The sequence below is a fragment of the Schistocerca piceifrons genome, chromosome 1 (genome assembly GCF_021461385.2).
Source record: "Schistocerca piceifrons isolate TAMUIC-IGC-003096 chromosome 1, iqSchPice1.1, whole genome shotgun sequence".
Lineage (NCBI taxonomy): Eukaryota > Metazoa > Arthropoda > Insecta > Orthoptera > Acrididae > Schistocerca > Schistocerca piceifrons.
In genome coordinates, this window is record NC_060138.1 from 608,984,796 (window position 1) to 608,996,239 (window position 11,444).

Here is an 11,444-nt window from a genome sequence, read left to right on the forward strand (position 1 = left end):
TCCAACAGGACAATGCACGTCCGCATGTATCCCGTGCCACCCAACGTGCTCTAGAAGGTGTACGTCAACTACCCTGGCCAGCAAGATCTCCGGATCTGTCCCCCATTGAGCATGTTTGGGACTGGATGAAGCGTCGTCTCACGCGGTCTGCACGTCCAGCAGGAACGCTGGTCCAACTGAGGCGCCAGGTGGAAATGGCATGGCAAGCCGTTCCACAGGACTACATCCAGCATCTCTACGATCGTCTCCATGGGAGAATAGCAGCCTGCATTGCTGCGAAAGGTGGATATACACTGTACTAGTGCCGACATTGTGCATGCTCTGTTGCCTGTGTCTATGTGCCTGTGGTTCTGTCAGTGTGATCATGTGATGTATCTGACCCCAGGAATGTGTCAATAAAGTTTCCCCTTCCTGGGACAATGAATTCACGGTGTTCTTATTTCAATTTCCAGGAGTGTAGATTCTTCGATTCTCGGGAAAAACCACATCCGATCATGAGCTACAGTCAGCTGTGTGACGAATGCATTTCGCGCGCAGCGCTCTAGCCGAACGCAAATCAGCGTCATTCACGTCATCGAAGATACAGCGTTGCCAATTCCGCGGCATGGACGGGTCAGTTAGCATTGTAGCGTCACCTGCGACATCTGTTGACCAACGGGAAAACTATTTTAACGGATGCCTGTTCCGCCGTAAGGACGGTCAATCTGTTTCTTACGTGATCTGGGACGGGGATCGAACATGGCAACCAGGGCATACTGGCACTGCTCTATGATGTCTCAATCCAGATTATACCTGTCAGGTTATTTATAATACTGTAGAATCCTGGTCTAGACTTGTATCCTGGGACATATTGGCCCAGAACTGGAATACAGTTCATAGAAGTCATCAGAAACTGATAAATTTATTGACTGAGAGAGATCTTCTGGTAATTGTAGAGCATTGGTCAAGTAACTTCAGTACATACAGAGCAACAGTCATATAGTGCGTCTCAAACCACTGTTTGGTACATGCCATCATTCAGTAGCAAAGACTCAAAATGAGGCTGTATGAAGGAAGAATAATTAAAACTGGAGCTCATGTGGTATGGACAGGAAGACTGCCCTACATCAGAGTGTGGAGAAAAACCTTCCAAAAAAACCACCACACTACAGTGGAAACAATGCTTTTGGCCCAATGTGAAAAAAATTCCCTAGGATAATAATATAGTTATGCAGTTGGGCAATGTATTTACGATATGTTCAGGAACATTGAACATTCTGTTAAATAACAAGTTGGCGAAACAAATTTAATCTTTGCAATTCAACTGGATGAACCTAGTGATATAAGTAACCTTGCTCAGCTCATTTATTTCACTCATTTCTTTGATGAAGGAAACATGGTTGAACTGTCCATTGCAGAGAAAATTCCCTTAACTACCAAAGGGAAAGACATTTTTGAAGTAATAAACAGACACAGGAAGACTATTAATTTGTCGCGCTCCTTCAATGACAGGTTCCATCAAAGCATACATCACACTGCCGGGAAAAAAAAACCTTGATTATTACACTCTGCTTTCTATACTGCTTGCAGCAAAAAGCATTAGAAAGGATTTGAAATCAGTTTTAGACATGGCTGTTAAAACTATATTACACAAGAGCAGGTCTCTCAGTTCAAGACTTCCCACTGAAATATGTGATGAGCTAGGAACACAGCATTATAATCTCTTCCTTAATCAGGAATCTGTGGGCTATCCAGAGGGAAAAACAGGCATAACATCTTTCACATTCATCTTGACTTTGATGATCAGTCATGAGTGACCATCAGCTGTCTTACTAAACTGGCTGGTTGTTATTTAGACTGCCTCATCCAGGCTGAGATGAGAGATATGATACTGCATGAAGAATTTGACAGAGCACTGAAAGACCTAAGTCAAAACAAGGCCCTGGGAGTATACAACATTCCGTTAGAACTATTGATAGCCTTGGGAGAGCCAGCCATGACAAAACTCTTCCATCTAATGAGCAAGATGTATATCCTCAAACTTCAAGACAAATATAATAATTCCAAAGAAATCAGGTGCAGACAAGTGTGAAAAATCACTAAACTATCATCTTAATAAGTCACAGTTGCAAAATACTAACAAGAATTTTTTACAGACTGAGGAAAGCAGTGGTTGAGACGGAAGTGATAGAGGGTTGTAGCCTATCCCTGATGTTATTCAGTCTGTATATTGAGTAAAAAGTAAAGGAAACCAAAGAAAAATTTGGAGTAGGAATTAAATTCCACAGAGAATAAATAAAAACTTTGAGGTTTGTGATAACATTGAAATCCTGTCACAGGCAGTAAAGGACTTGGAGGAGCAGTTGAGCGAAAGAGACAGTGCCTTGAAAGGAGGATATAAGGTGAACATCAACAAAAGCAGAACAAGGATAATGGAACACAATCAAATTAAATCAAGTGATGCTGGGGAAACTGGATTAAGAAACAGGATACTTACAGTAGTAAGCAAGTTTTGTTGTTTGGGCAGCAAAATAATTGATGATGGCTGAAGTAAAGAGGACATAAAATGTAGACTGTCAATGGCAAGAAAAGTATTTCTGAAATAGATAAATTGGTTAACAATGAATTTAGATTTAAGTGTTAGGAAATCTTTTCAGAGATATTTGTCTCATGTGCACGAGTTCATTTCGTAGATAAGTGAAACATGGGCAGTAAAGAGTTCAGACAAGAGAATAAAAGCTTTTGAAATGTGTTGCTACAGAATAATGCTGAAGATTAGATGGGTACATCACATAAGTAATGAGGAGGTACTGAACTGAATTGGGGAGAAAAGAAATTTATGGCACACCTTGACTATAGTATGTCCACAATTGATGGGGGTTTGCGCATGTCGAGGCACGTATGGGAATGGCATTGTTGATGATTGTAAGCGACAGTTGCGGCACACGCATGTGTGTGCTTTCCGTTTGAAGGAAGCGTATATCCTGCAAATTATCTCGCTTACTTATGCTGATTTTACCACTTACCACCACCTTCAGCAATGACAACTCACAGGAAATCAAATATAAATTCACCAAACAACTCTCTACAATCATGTTTAATGCTCACAATAGCTGTGCCATTCATAGCAGAGCACTCTGAACACTACTGAATGCTCACTGGCTGTCGCAGTATGCATGTGCATGATGTAAGTGCGTAGAACAAGCCTACACTTGACCACTATTGTTAGTGATTCCAACTACAGAAGAAGGAATCAGTTGGTACGATACATTCTGAGATATCCAGAGATCACCAATTGAGTACTGGAGGGAAGCACGGTGGGTAAAAATTGTAGTAGAAGACCGGGGTAGTTACTCGGAGATGAGGAGGCTTGAACAGGATAGAGTAGCAAGGAGTGCTGCATCAAACCAGTTTTCAGAGTGAACACAACACCAACACCACCACCAACAACAACAACAGCCATAGCCACACTGCCAAGTGCATCATGTATTGTAGACTAATTGAATTCAACTGTCATATTGGGACAGTGGATATTTATTTCATTACTGACTCTGAAGTTAGCAGCTGACTGCACCAAGTGCACATTTTCTAATTCAGCTCCCCATATCCCTTAATTGGCACGTTAATCTGATTTCAGTTATTGTAATTGAACTAAAGGAGAAGTGTTCTCTCGATGCTGTTAGTGGCATATTGAGATGGCGGGGCAGATATTTATTGTTACTGACCTCCAAATTTGGGGGCCAGGGGCCACTAGCATGCACTCACAGTTGAAAACAATCCGCATATAGCCTCTGGCACTACTAATGCAAAAACACACACACACACACACACACACACACACACACACACACACACACACACACACACACACACAAAGCTAATTTCAAGTCTGTAGTCAGAGTACAGAAGTGTTAAACATTTTTGGTTAAAGACTTGCATGAAAGTGTGTTAGAACTACATTCCTAACGTCGGCTGGACAGACGTTAACTGTTATTTGTACCATAGCCACAAGTGTCCTTACTTCAATGAGTTGATAACTGGTTTCAGTACAAGACCTATGCATTTATCGTTCTCATTATGTAGTAATAATAGATACTACCTTTATCTTAACTTCTCCCAGTCCTCGCACAGGTGGCTTCCTCTCATCCTGAGTGACCTGCCCCTCCTTTCTAACTTTCTATAGCCTGTCCGTCCATCCTTACTGCTGGAGAAAGTCCGACTGGTGAGTATTCAAGTGCAACTTATTTAAGGTGCAGCATGAGAGTGCTTCTCTCAAACCGTTGAGATGATGATACACCATGTATCATCCAATTTGGCATGTCTGTATTCATGAAACTAATAAACTTCTGCAATGAATTTTATTTTTTGATCAATGGGAAACTCAAAAAGTTATTTTTCATAGATGGTCAATTTGCTCCCCTTGAGATGTACAGCATATATCAATGTGGTTTTCAAATTGTTCCCACAGTGCAGCAAGCATGTGCACAGCTGCTGTTATGCGATGTCTCAATTCATTCATTGTTGTTGGTAATGGAGGCACATAAACAGAGTATTTTATACCCCCGCCCCTCCCCCCAAGAAATAATCACTCACATTCATGTTCGGTGACCTTGGAGGGCAGTAATGTAAGGCTGAATCATTTGGTCCAGTGTGACCGAGCCATCGTCCAGTAACCCTCCGATTTAAAAACTCCTGCACTTCCGGATGCCAATGTGGCAGTGCCCCATCTGATTGGTAAATGAAGTCATTTGACTCAATCTCCAACTGTGGGAAAATAAAGTTCTCAAGCATATCGAGATACGTACTTCCTCTAACAGTGTTCTCAGAACAGAAAAATGGACGTACTCCTTTTCCTGTGAAACTGCGCAAAACACATTAAATTTTGGAGAGTCCCTCTCACATTACATAACTTCATGTGGTTGTTCTGTACCCCATATTATCACACTATTAGGGTCACGTTTCCATTGAAATGGAATGTTGCCTCGTCACTAAACACAAAGTGTGGAAGAAAACTGTCATCCTCCATCTTGCCAAGAACAAAATTACATAACACCAAATGTCGTTTGCCACCTTGACGAAAAGCTAGCAGTAGCTGAATTTTGTATGGTTTCATCTGTAAACGTCAATGCAGCACGCACCAGATGGAGATTGGAGGCATGTTGAGCTGTCGAGCTGCACAGTGAACGGATATCTGCTTACTCCTTGTGAAACTATGGCAGATACACTCAACGTCTGTGTCAGACACTTGGGGGACAGCCCAGCAATTTGCCTTTACACAGACAACCTATTTCTTGGAATTGTTCATGCCATTGTCTAATGCTCTGTTCTGTATGAGCAGCCACATCATACCTGCTACGGAAGTCACACTGAACAGTCATTACTGACCCGCACTACACAAAACGTAGAACACAACTTGCTTTCTGTTGTCCAGACACCATTTTTATTAGAACTGAAGTGGACACACACTGCTGCTACATAGTGGGAACTGTGTAGAACTTGAGTGTTTGCTTTTTCCAACAGCATGTTGTTCACACACAACTAAACTCACTCTAATACAGTCCTCAGTAGTCTGGTCCCTCAGTAATTTTTGTGCAAAGTAAGTTGACACTCAGCGCAGTGGTGGCTGATGGAAGTGACTGTAAAGGCATTTACCATTTACAGTCACTGCAATAAGCCGCTGCACCAAGTGTCAAGTTTGTGGGACTAGTAGTCAGGCCCATATCCGAAATGACACACAACAACGAATTATGTGCAACAATGTTGCTAGTGAATTACAATGCTATACTTATTTGAAATTATGGCAGTCTTCACAGTTCAGTATCATGTCTTCTAAAAGGAAACATGTCGCACTATGCCTTGCAAACCATGTATCTTTGGATTTAATAAAGTACATCTGACACCTCAATAATTCAGCATTTCTGCAAATCTGGGACCCATATGTGCAAGGAATGGCCAGATTAGCAAGGGTCTAGTGTAGTTCCACCTTCTGCTATTAGTTAAAAATACAGGTGTAGATGCAGGAAAATGGGACGAATGATCAAATAAATGGTAACAGTGGCTCTGGAAATTTATTAGTATATTGTCACAAGTTACAGTGTGTGTTCAATATGGTCTCCAAACTCAGCAACATGTCAATAGTTGCTCACAGAATATCCAGTGCACTAAGAGTGATATGTCATCATATGCTATGTTTTGGGTGAGCCCTGGTAGACACGATCTTTCAGATATCCCCACAGTTGGAAGTCACATGGATTTAGGTCAGTGGATCTGGAAGGCCGCACATCTTGATATTGTCTAGTGATGATGCTGCCATTACCAAGAAGCAATTCTTTCACCTGGGAAGCGACATGTGGTGTTGCGCCATCTTGCATGAAAATAGTGATGTGGATTCAGTTGTTCTCTTACGAAGGTGAAATCATGCTCTGCACAATGAGGTCACAATGTAACATGCAGATGTCACTGTAACCTAACAGGTCTGAAAGGTGTCATCTCATCAAAGAAAAATGGACTGAGAATGAAGGAGCTTGTGAAAGCACAACACAAAATCAGAGATGATGTTTGCAGTGGATATTCCAGCACACCATGCGAACATTTGTGACAGTTCTGTGCATTCACGACTTTGTGTCAGAGTAAACTGTGACTTGTCCATCCAGAGAATATTCCATAGCCACATGTCACCCACCTCCCTGCATGCCAAGAAACGAAGTGCAAAGACATGGTGTTGTAATCTATCTCGGGACTTGATTTTGAATCTTTTGGGATACCAGTGTAAAATGCAATACAAAATCTTTTGAACTGTTGACCAGGCGAGAGAGAATTCCCATAACACAGTAATGGCTACAGAATTTGAAATGTTCTGCACGGCCAGTTATACCTACAGCAACTTCATCAAAAAACTGCTATGGGAATTGACCACCTACCTCTCTCTGCTGCACCACTTAATTCACTCATTTCTTCAAATTTCTGTATCATACTCTTTAGCCTATTTATTAATATGGGACCTCTTCATAGCTGTTTATTTCAGCCATATTTCTGTAATATAGTGGTGCTATTGCTACCATTCCGATAAACTAACTTTACCAGCAGTGCATGGTCTTTCTTCTCAACAGCCAATTTGTTTCATATAGCAAACTTCAACCATCTTAACCCTTTACATCAACACACTTCACCAAACAACAAATGGCATATTGATGTCAAAAAAGGAAACATTTCACATGCCGACTGTTTGCATTGCCATATTTTTCACCTGGTGACAGAAAGTAGAACTATTATTTCTATCCAGCATACTCCCAGAGCACACTCATTAATGAATATACATAGAGTTTCAGCATCCTGTGATGTATACAGCCCCCACCACACAGAACACAGTCAGTTTGATTACAACCACCGAGTATGTTTTCATTTCTAAAATCAACAATCATATAAACTGATTGTTAGTCACCACATAGACAAGGTGCTGAATCACAGCCAATAACAATGTTGGAAAAAGAGCAAGCTAGAAGTGTTCAGCTAAGCCCCAACTGCAGTTACGCCTGCTGTGGGCAGCAATCTAGATGAGGATGACAGTGAGGGTATCAGAGGAGAAGGGGGGAAGGCAGTAGGTTAAGTGTGGGGGAAGACGCTAGTGCTGCCTGTGAGAGAGTGCAAGGACGTAATGGGGACAGGATAGGGCTGCTAGGTGCTGTTGGGTTTATGTGCTTCCTAAAGTACATCAACCCAACCACCCATGTCACCCTATTGTGGCCGATTAATGTGTCCCTACAGAGAGAAGCTCTGCCCTTTTGGACCACCACCACCTTCAGCCTATTACCCATAACCTGACCACCAACAAAAAGACACCAACCACTTCTTTCACGTCTCTCCTCAATTCTAGTTCCTTTACCACCCAGCCCACTACTTGTCACTGTTTATGTCATCTCCCTCAATCAGAGTGTATACATGGACAAGGAAAAGAAATTCCCATATTTCTCATTTGAAAATACACTTTCTCCCAGGTGAAAATACATTCTTCTGAATGTTTATGGTTTTATACGTCGACGTAGAATTTCCCGACACTTTATAAAACTAAACTCGGAGAGGGGGGGGCGCATGTTGTGGAAAGATCTTTGATGTGCAGCAGCAACATGTACGCTGCATATTTTTGTGTTACAAAGATACAAATTCGAATTCCACTAAACACCGAATGTTACTTTCCAAGGAATTGAAATCGAGATTGGGGCGCGCTTTTGTAAGCCAGTCATAGCTCATGCCATGTGATCTCGCCAGCTGATGACAGCATAGGACACATGATGTAGTCAGCCAATAGCAAGATCACTCTTAAATAACACTAACACACAAATGAGAGAAGTTGATGGTTTAAATTAATATACATAGTGTTGCTACACGAAAAACAGAGGTTTCACATACAATCGTAGTCTCGAAGATTAATAAGCTGCAAGAGAAGCTAAGCTTCCACATATAATGTTGATCTTTTTTGTGCATGTTACACTTCAAGATATATCACACAAATGTGCCAGTAAAATTTTTAATAACGACGTAAATGTCTGATCATCTGGGCTCGAAATTCTTCTAGATGGTCGTCCTCAAAGAGTTGATTTTTAATTGAGAGTCAAACGCTCTGTGATTTAAGAAATTCATCGTACATTCTCGCATATAGTTCATCTTGTGTAAAAGGAAATTTGCTTTGAAAGTAATGCTTTTCAAACCACCATCCGCAATGTTTTCCCGTGACCTGTTAGAAACTGATTCCTTTCAGCAGTTGCCAGAGAGTGCCAGATAACAGGCGCCACCGCTCTTGGGCAGCTACGGTGACACAGGAAGCCCATGTGTTCGTACGCGTAAAACATTAAAAGTTCTTGTACTATGTCACACAAGAAACAAGACATCAGAGGACACTTCCAGTTCATCGGAATTTTGTGAACCACACTAATATGCATAATTGGGCTTAAAGCGCACATTCGTATGCCCAGATTCGGATGTAAATTTTCTTGAGTACCAGTACTGTATTATCTCATGTTTGGTTCTTTATTATGGCATAATGCCATGTGAGCTAGAAGATGGAAAACGTGAGCTTGAAATGCAGTGAACAGTTGAAACTAGCCAACAGTGTGAAATTAAACATTTCGTTTCAAATAAATTGACTGCCTCAGCACAAAAGATTAATAAAAGCCAAATCTCTTTAGCAAAGCGACAAAAAGGTGATTAATGCTTGACTGTCAGAAAGGTAGAAACAAAACCTGAAAATAATAACACATTTTAGCCTTCTGTAATTATGCAAACGTATTTTAATTCATTTGATAGCTCCTGGCCACATGAAGAGGAAATAGCAAAATCACTAAAGGTAAACACAGGTCACGCGGAGACTACCTACTTCCCCACAACAACTCAGACTGCTCTGTGCATCAGCCCCGGATCTACGTTATTTCCGAACTGGGGCAATACTAGATAGTGGCGCCCAGCCACACATCTGTAGCCAGAAGCAGGAGAAGGTACTACCCATATGCAACTCAACTGCGCATGCACAACAGCCCGTCCGTGACTGCTCAAACGAATCTAATGTCAACAGCTGTCACGTCACGCTCATCGGAGGCAATTTGTCGTTTCATTGCATAGTCTTTCTAAAGCCTTTGACACACATTGCTGTTGGCAGACACCTGTATGAGCACTATGTTTTGTTGTTGTATGTGGCAGATTTCCTTTGTGACTTAAGTTTTATTTTCGTTTTTTCTTCCTCGTGTTAATGTTATGTTGATGCAGTATTATCCTGCAGATGCAGTATACAGTAATATCCTTTGCTGGAGTATTGGTTGCTAACCTGTTCATGGGCCATTTACAGGAATCCTTCCGAACCAGCCAGTAAACTAAACATTTCAACCTCATTTAGACTGAGTGATGATATCTTCGCGAACTGGACTGAGGATGACACCTTATCCCCATCCCTCCAGAACCTCAACACATTCTCCTGCTATTTGCTTCATCTATCGTCCTCAGCCCAACAAGCCACCTGCCTCATCTAAATCAAACCTACCAACCACCAACAATGTCTCCAATGTGACAGTTCTCTCACATTCCACACCAAGAAGTCCCTTCCATATGACCTGTTCACCCATGGTAATCACATTCGTACTGATGAGCAGTCACTTCAAATATGCGAAAGATCCCACTGAAGCCTTTACAGATCAAAATTACCATCTCAATTTTGTCCAGAAACATATTTCCTATGCCTCATCTCCCCAGTCACCTACCACCTCTGTACACCTACAGTCCAGCCACAAAGCAGCACTTCTCTTGTGACTTAGTACCTACTATGACTGGAGCAACTGAGTCACATTCTCTGCCAAAGTTTTGACTACCTCTCATGTCCTGAAATGAGATGTATCCTCCCCACTATCCTACCGACCCCTGTCACAGTGTTATTCTGCCACCCACCCAATACATGCAGTATCCTTGTCCATACTTGCTCTCAACCCCTTGCCTTATGTCTTACAACCCTGCAAATCCACCTAGATGCAAGGTGTCTCCTATACTTCCACCCACTACCACCAAATCCAGTCCTGTCACAGGCATCTCCAAACTGGTCAAAGGCAGAGCCACCTGTGAAAGCAACCATCTACAAACTCTGCTGCAACTACAGTGCCACAATCAATGTGGGCATGCCTACTAAAAAGGTGTCTGTCTGCATGAATGGCTATTGCCATACTGTGGCCAAGAAACAGTATGCTCCCAAACATGATGTGTTTCACTTTATCAACTGCTTCACAGCCTGTGCCATATGGATTCTTCCTACCATCCGACTTTCTTAACTACAAAGTGGGAGTCATTTACTAAACTCCCTGGCCTCATCCTTTGCTATGCTCTGTTCAGCATAAGAATAAACCTGATGTAAACAAAACACAAATGTGATGATTGGTCAGAAGCTGTAGCACACATACACTGGTGGTGTTACACTCTTGGAAGGAGGCCCTTCTTATGTATTAGATATCTTATTACAAAGTTACGTTAAATGAAACTTTGAAATATTTTAATGTATTAACAGCCATCAAAATCTTTCTTAAATATTTTAATGTATTAAAGCCATCAAAATCTTTCTTAATCATGTACAATCTGCACTGTTTTTCTCAGAGTGTAGTGCTGTTAATACACAGTATGAAAATACTCCATAGGGAAACACACGTGTGAAACACAGTTAAAAAGTGCCGAAATAGTTTGTTCTTAATATAAATTCTTAATTATCAGTATCTGCATTACTGACATTAAATAGAGTTTATCATTGTTACAGAATGTCATTTCAAAAGAAACTTTCCAGAGCTGCATGGCAAAGTGAAAATACCGGTTGGACAAAAGTGAGAATAACAACTTCACAATCTGGGTAGTGCTTTGTGTATGCATTACTGATCATCTGAGACAATCTTATTATGGACTGCAAATCTCATGTTGTTTAATGGGAGTCTGCATACTACACATGT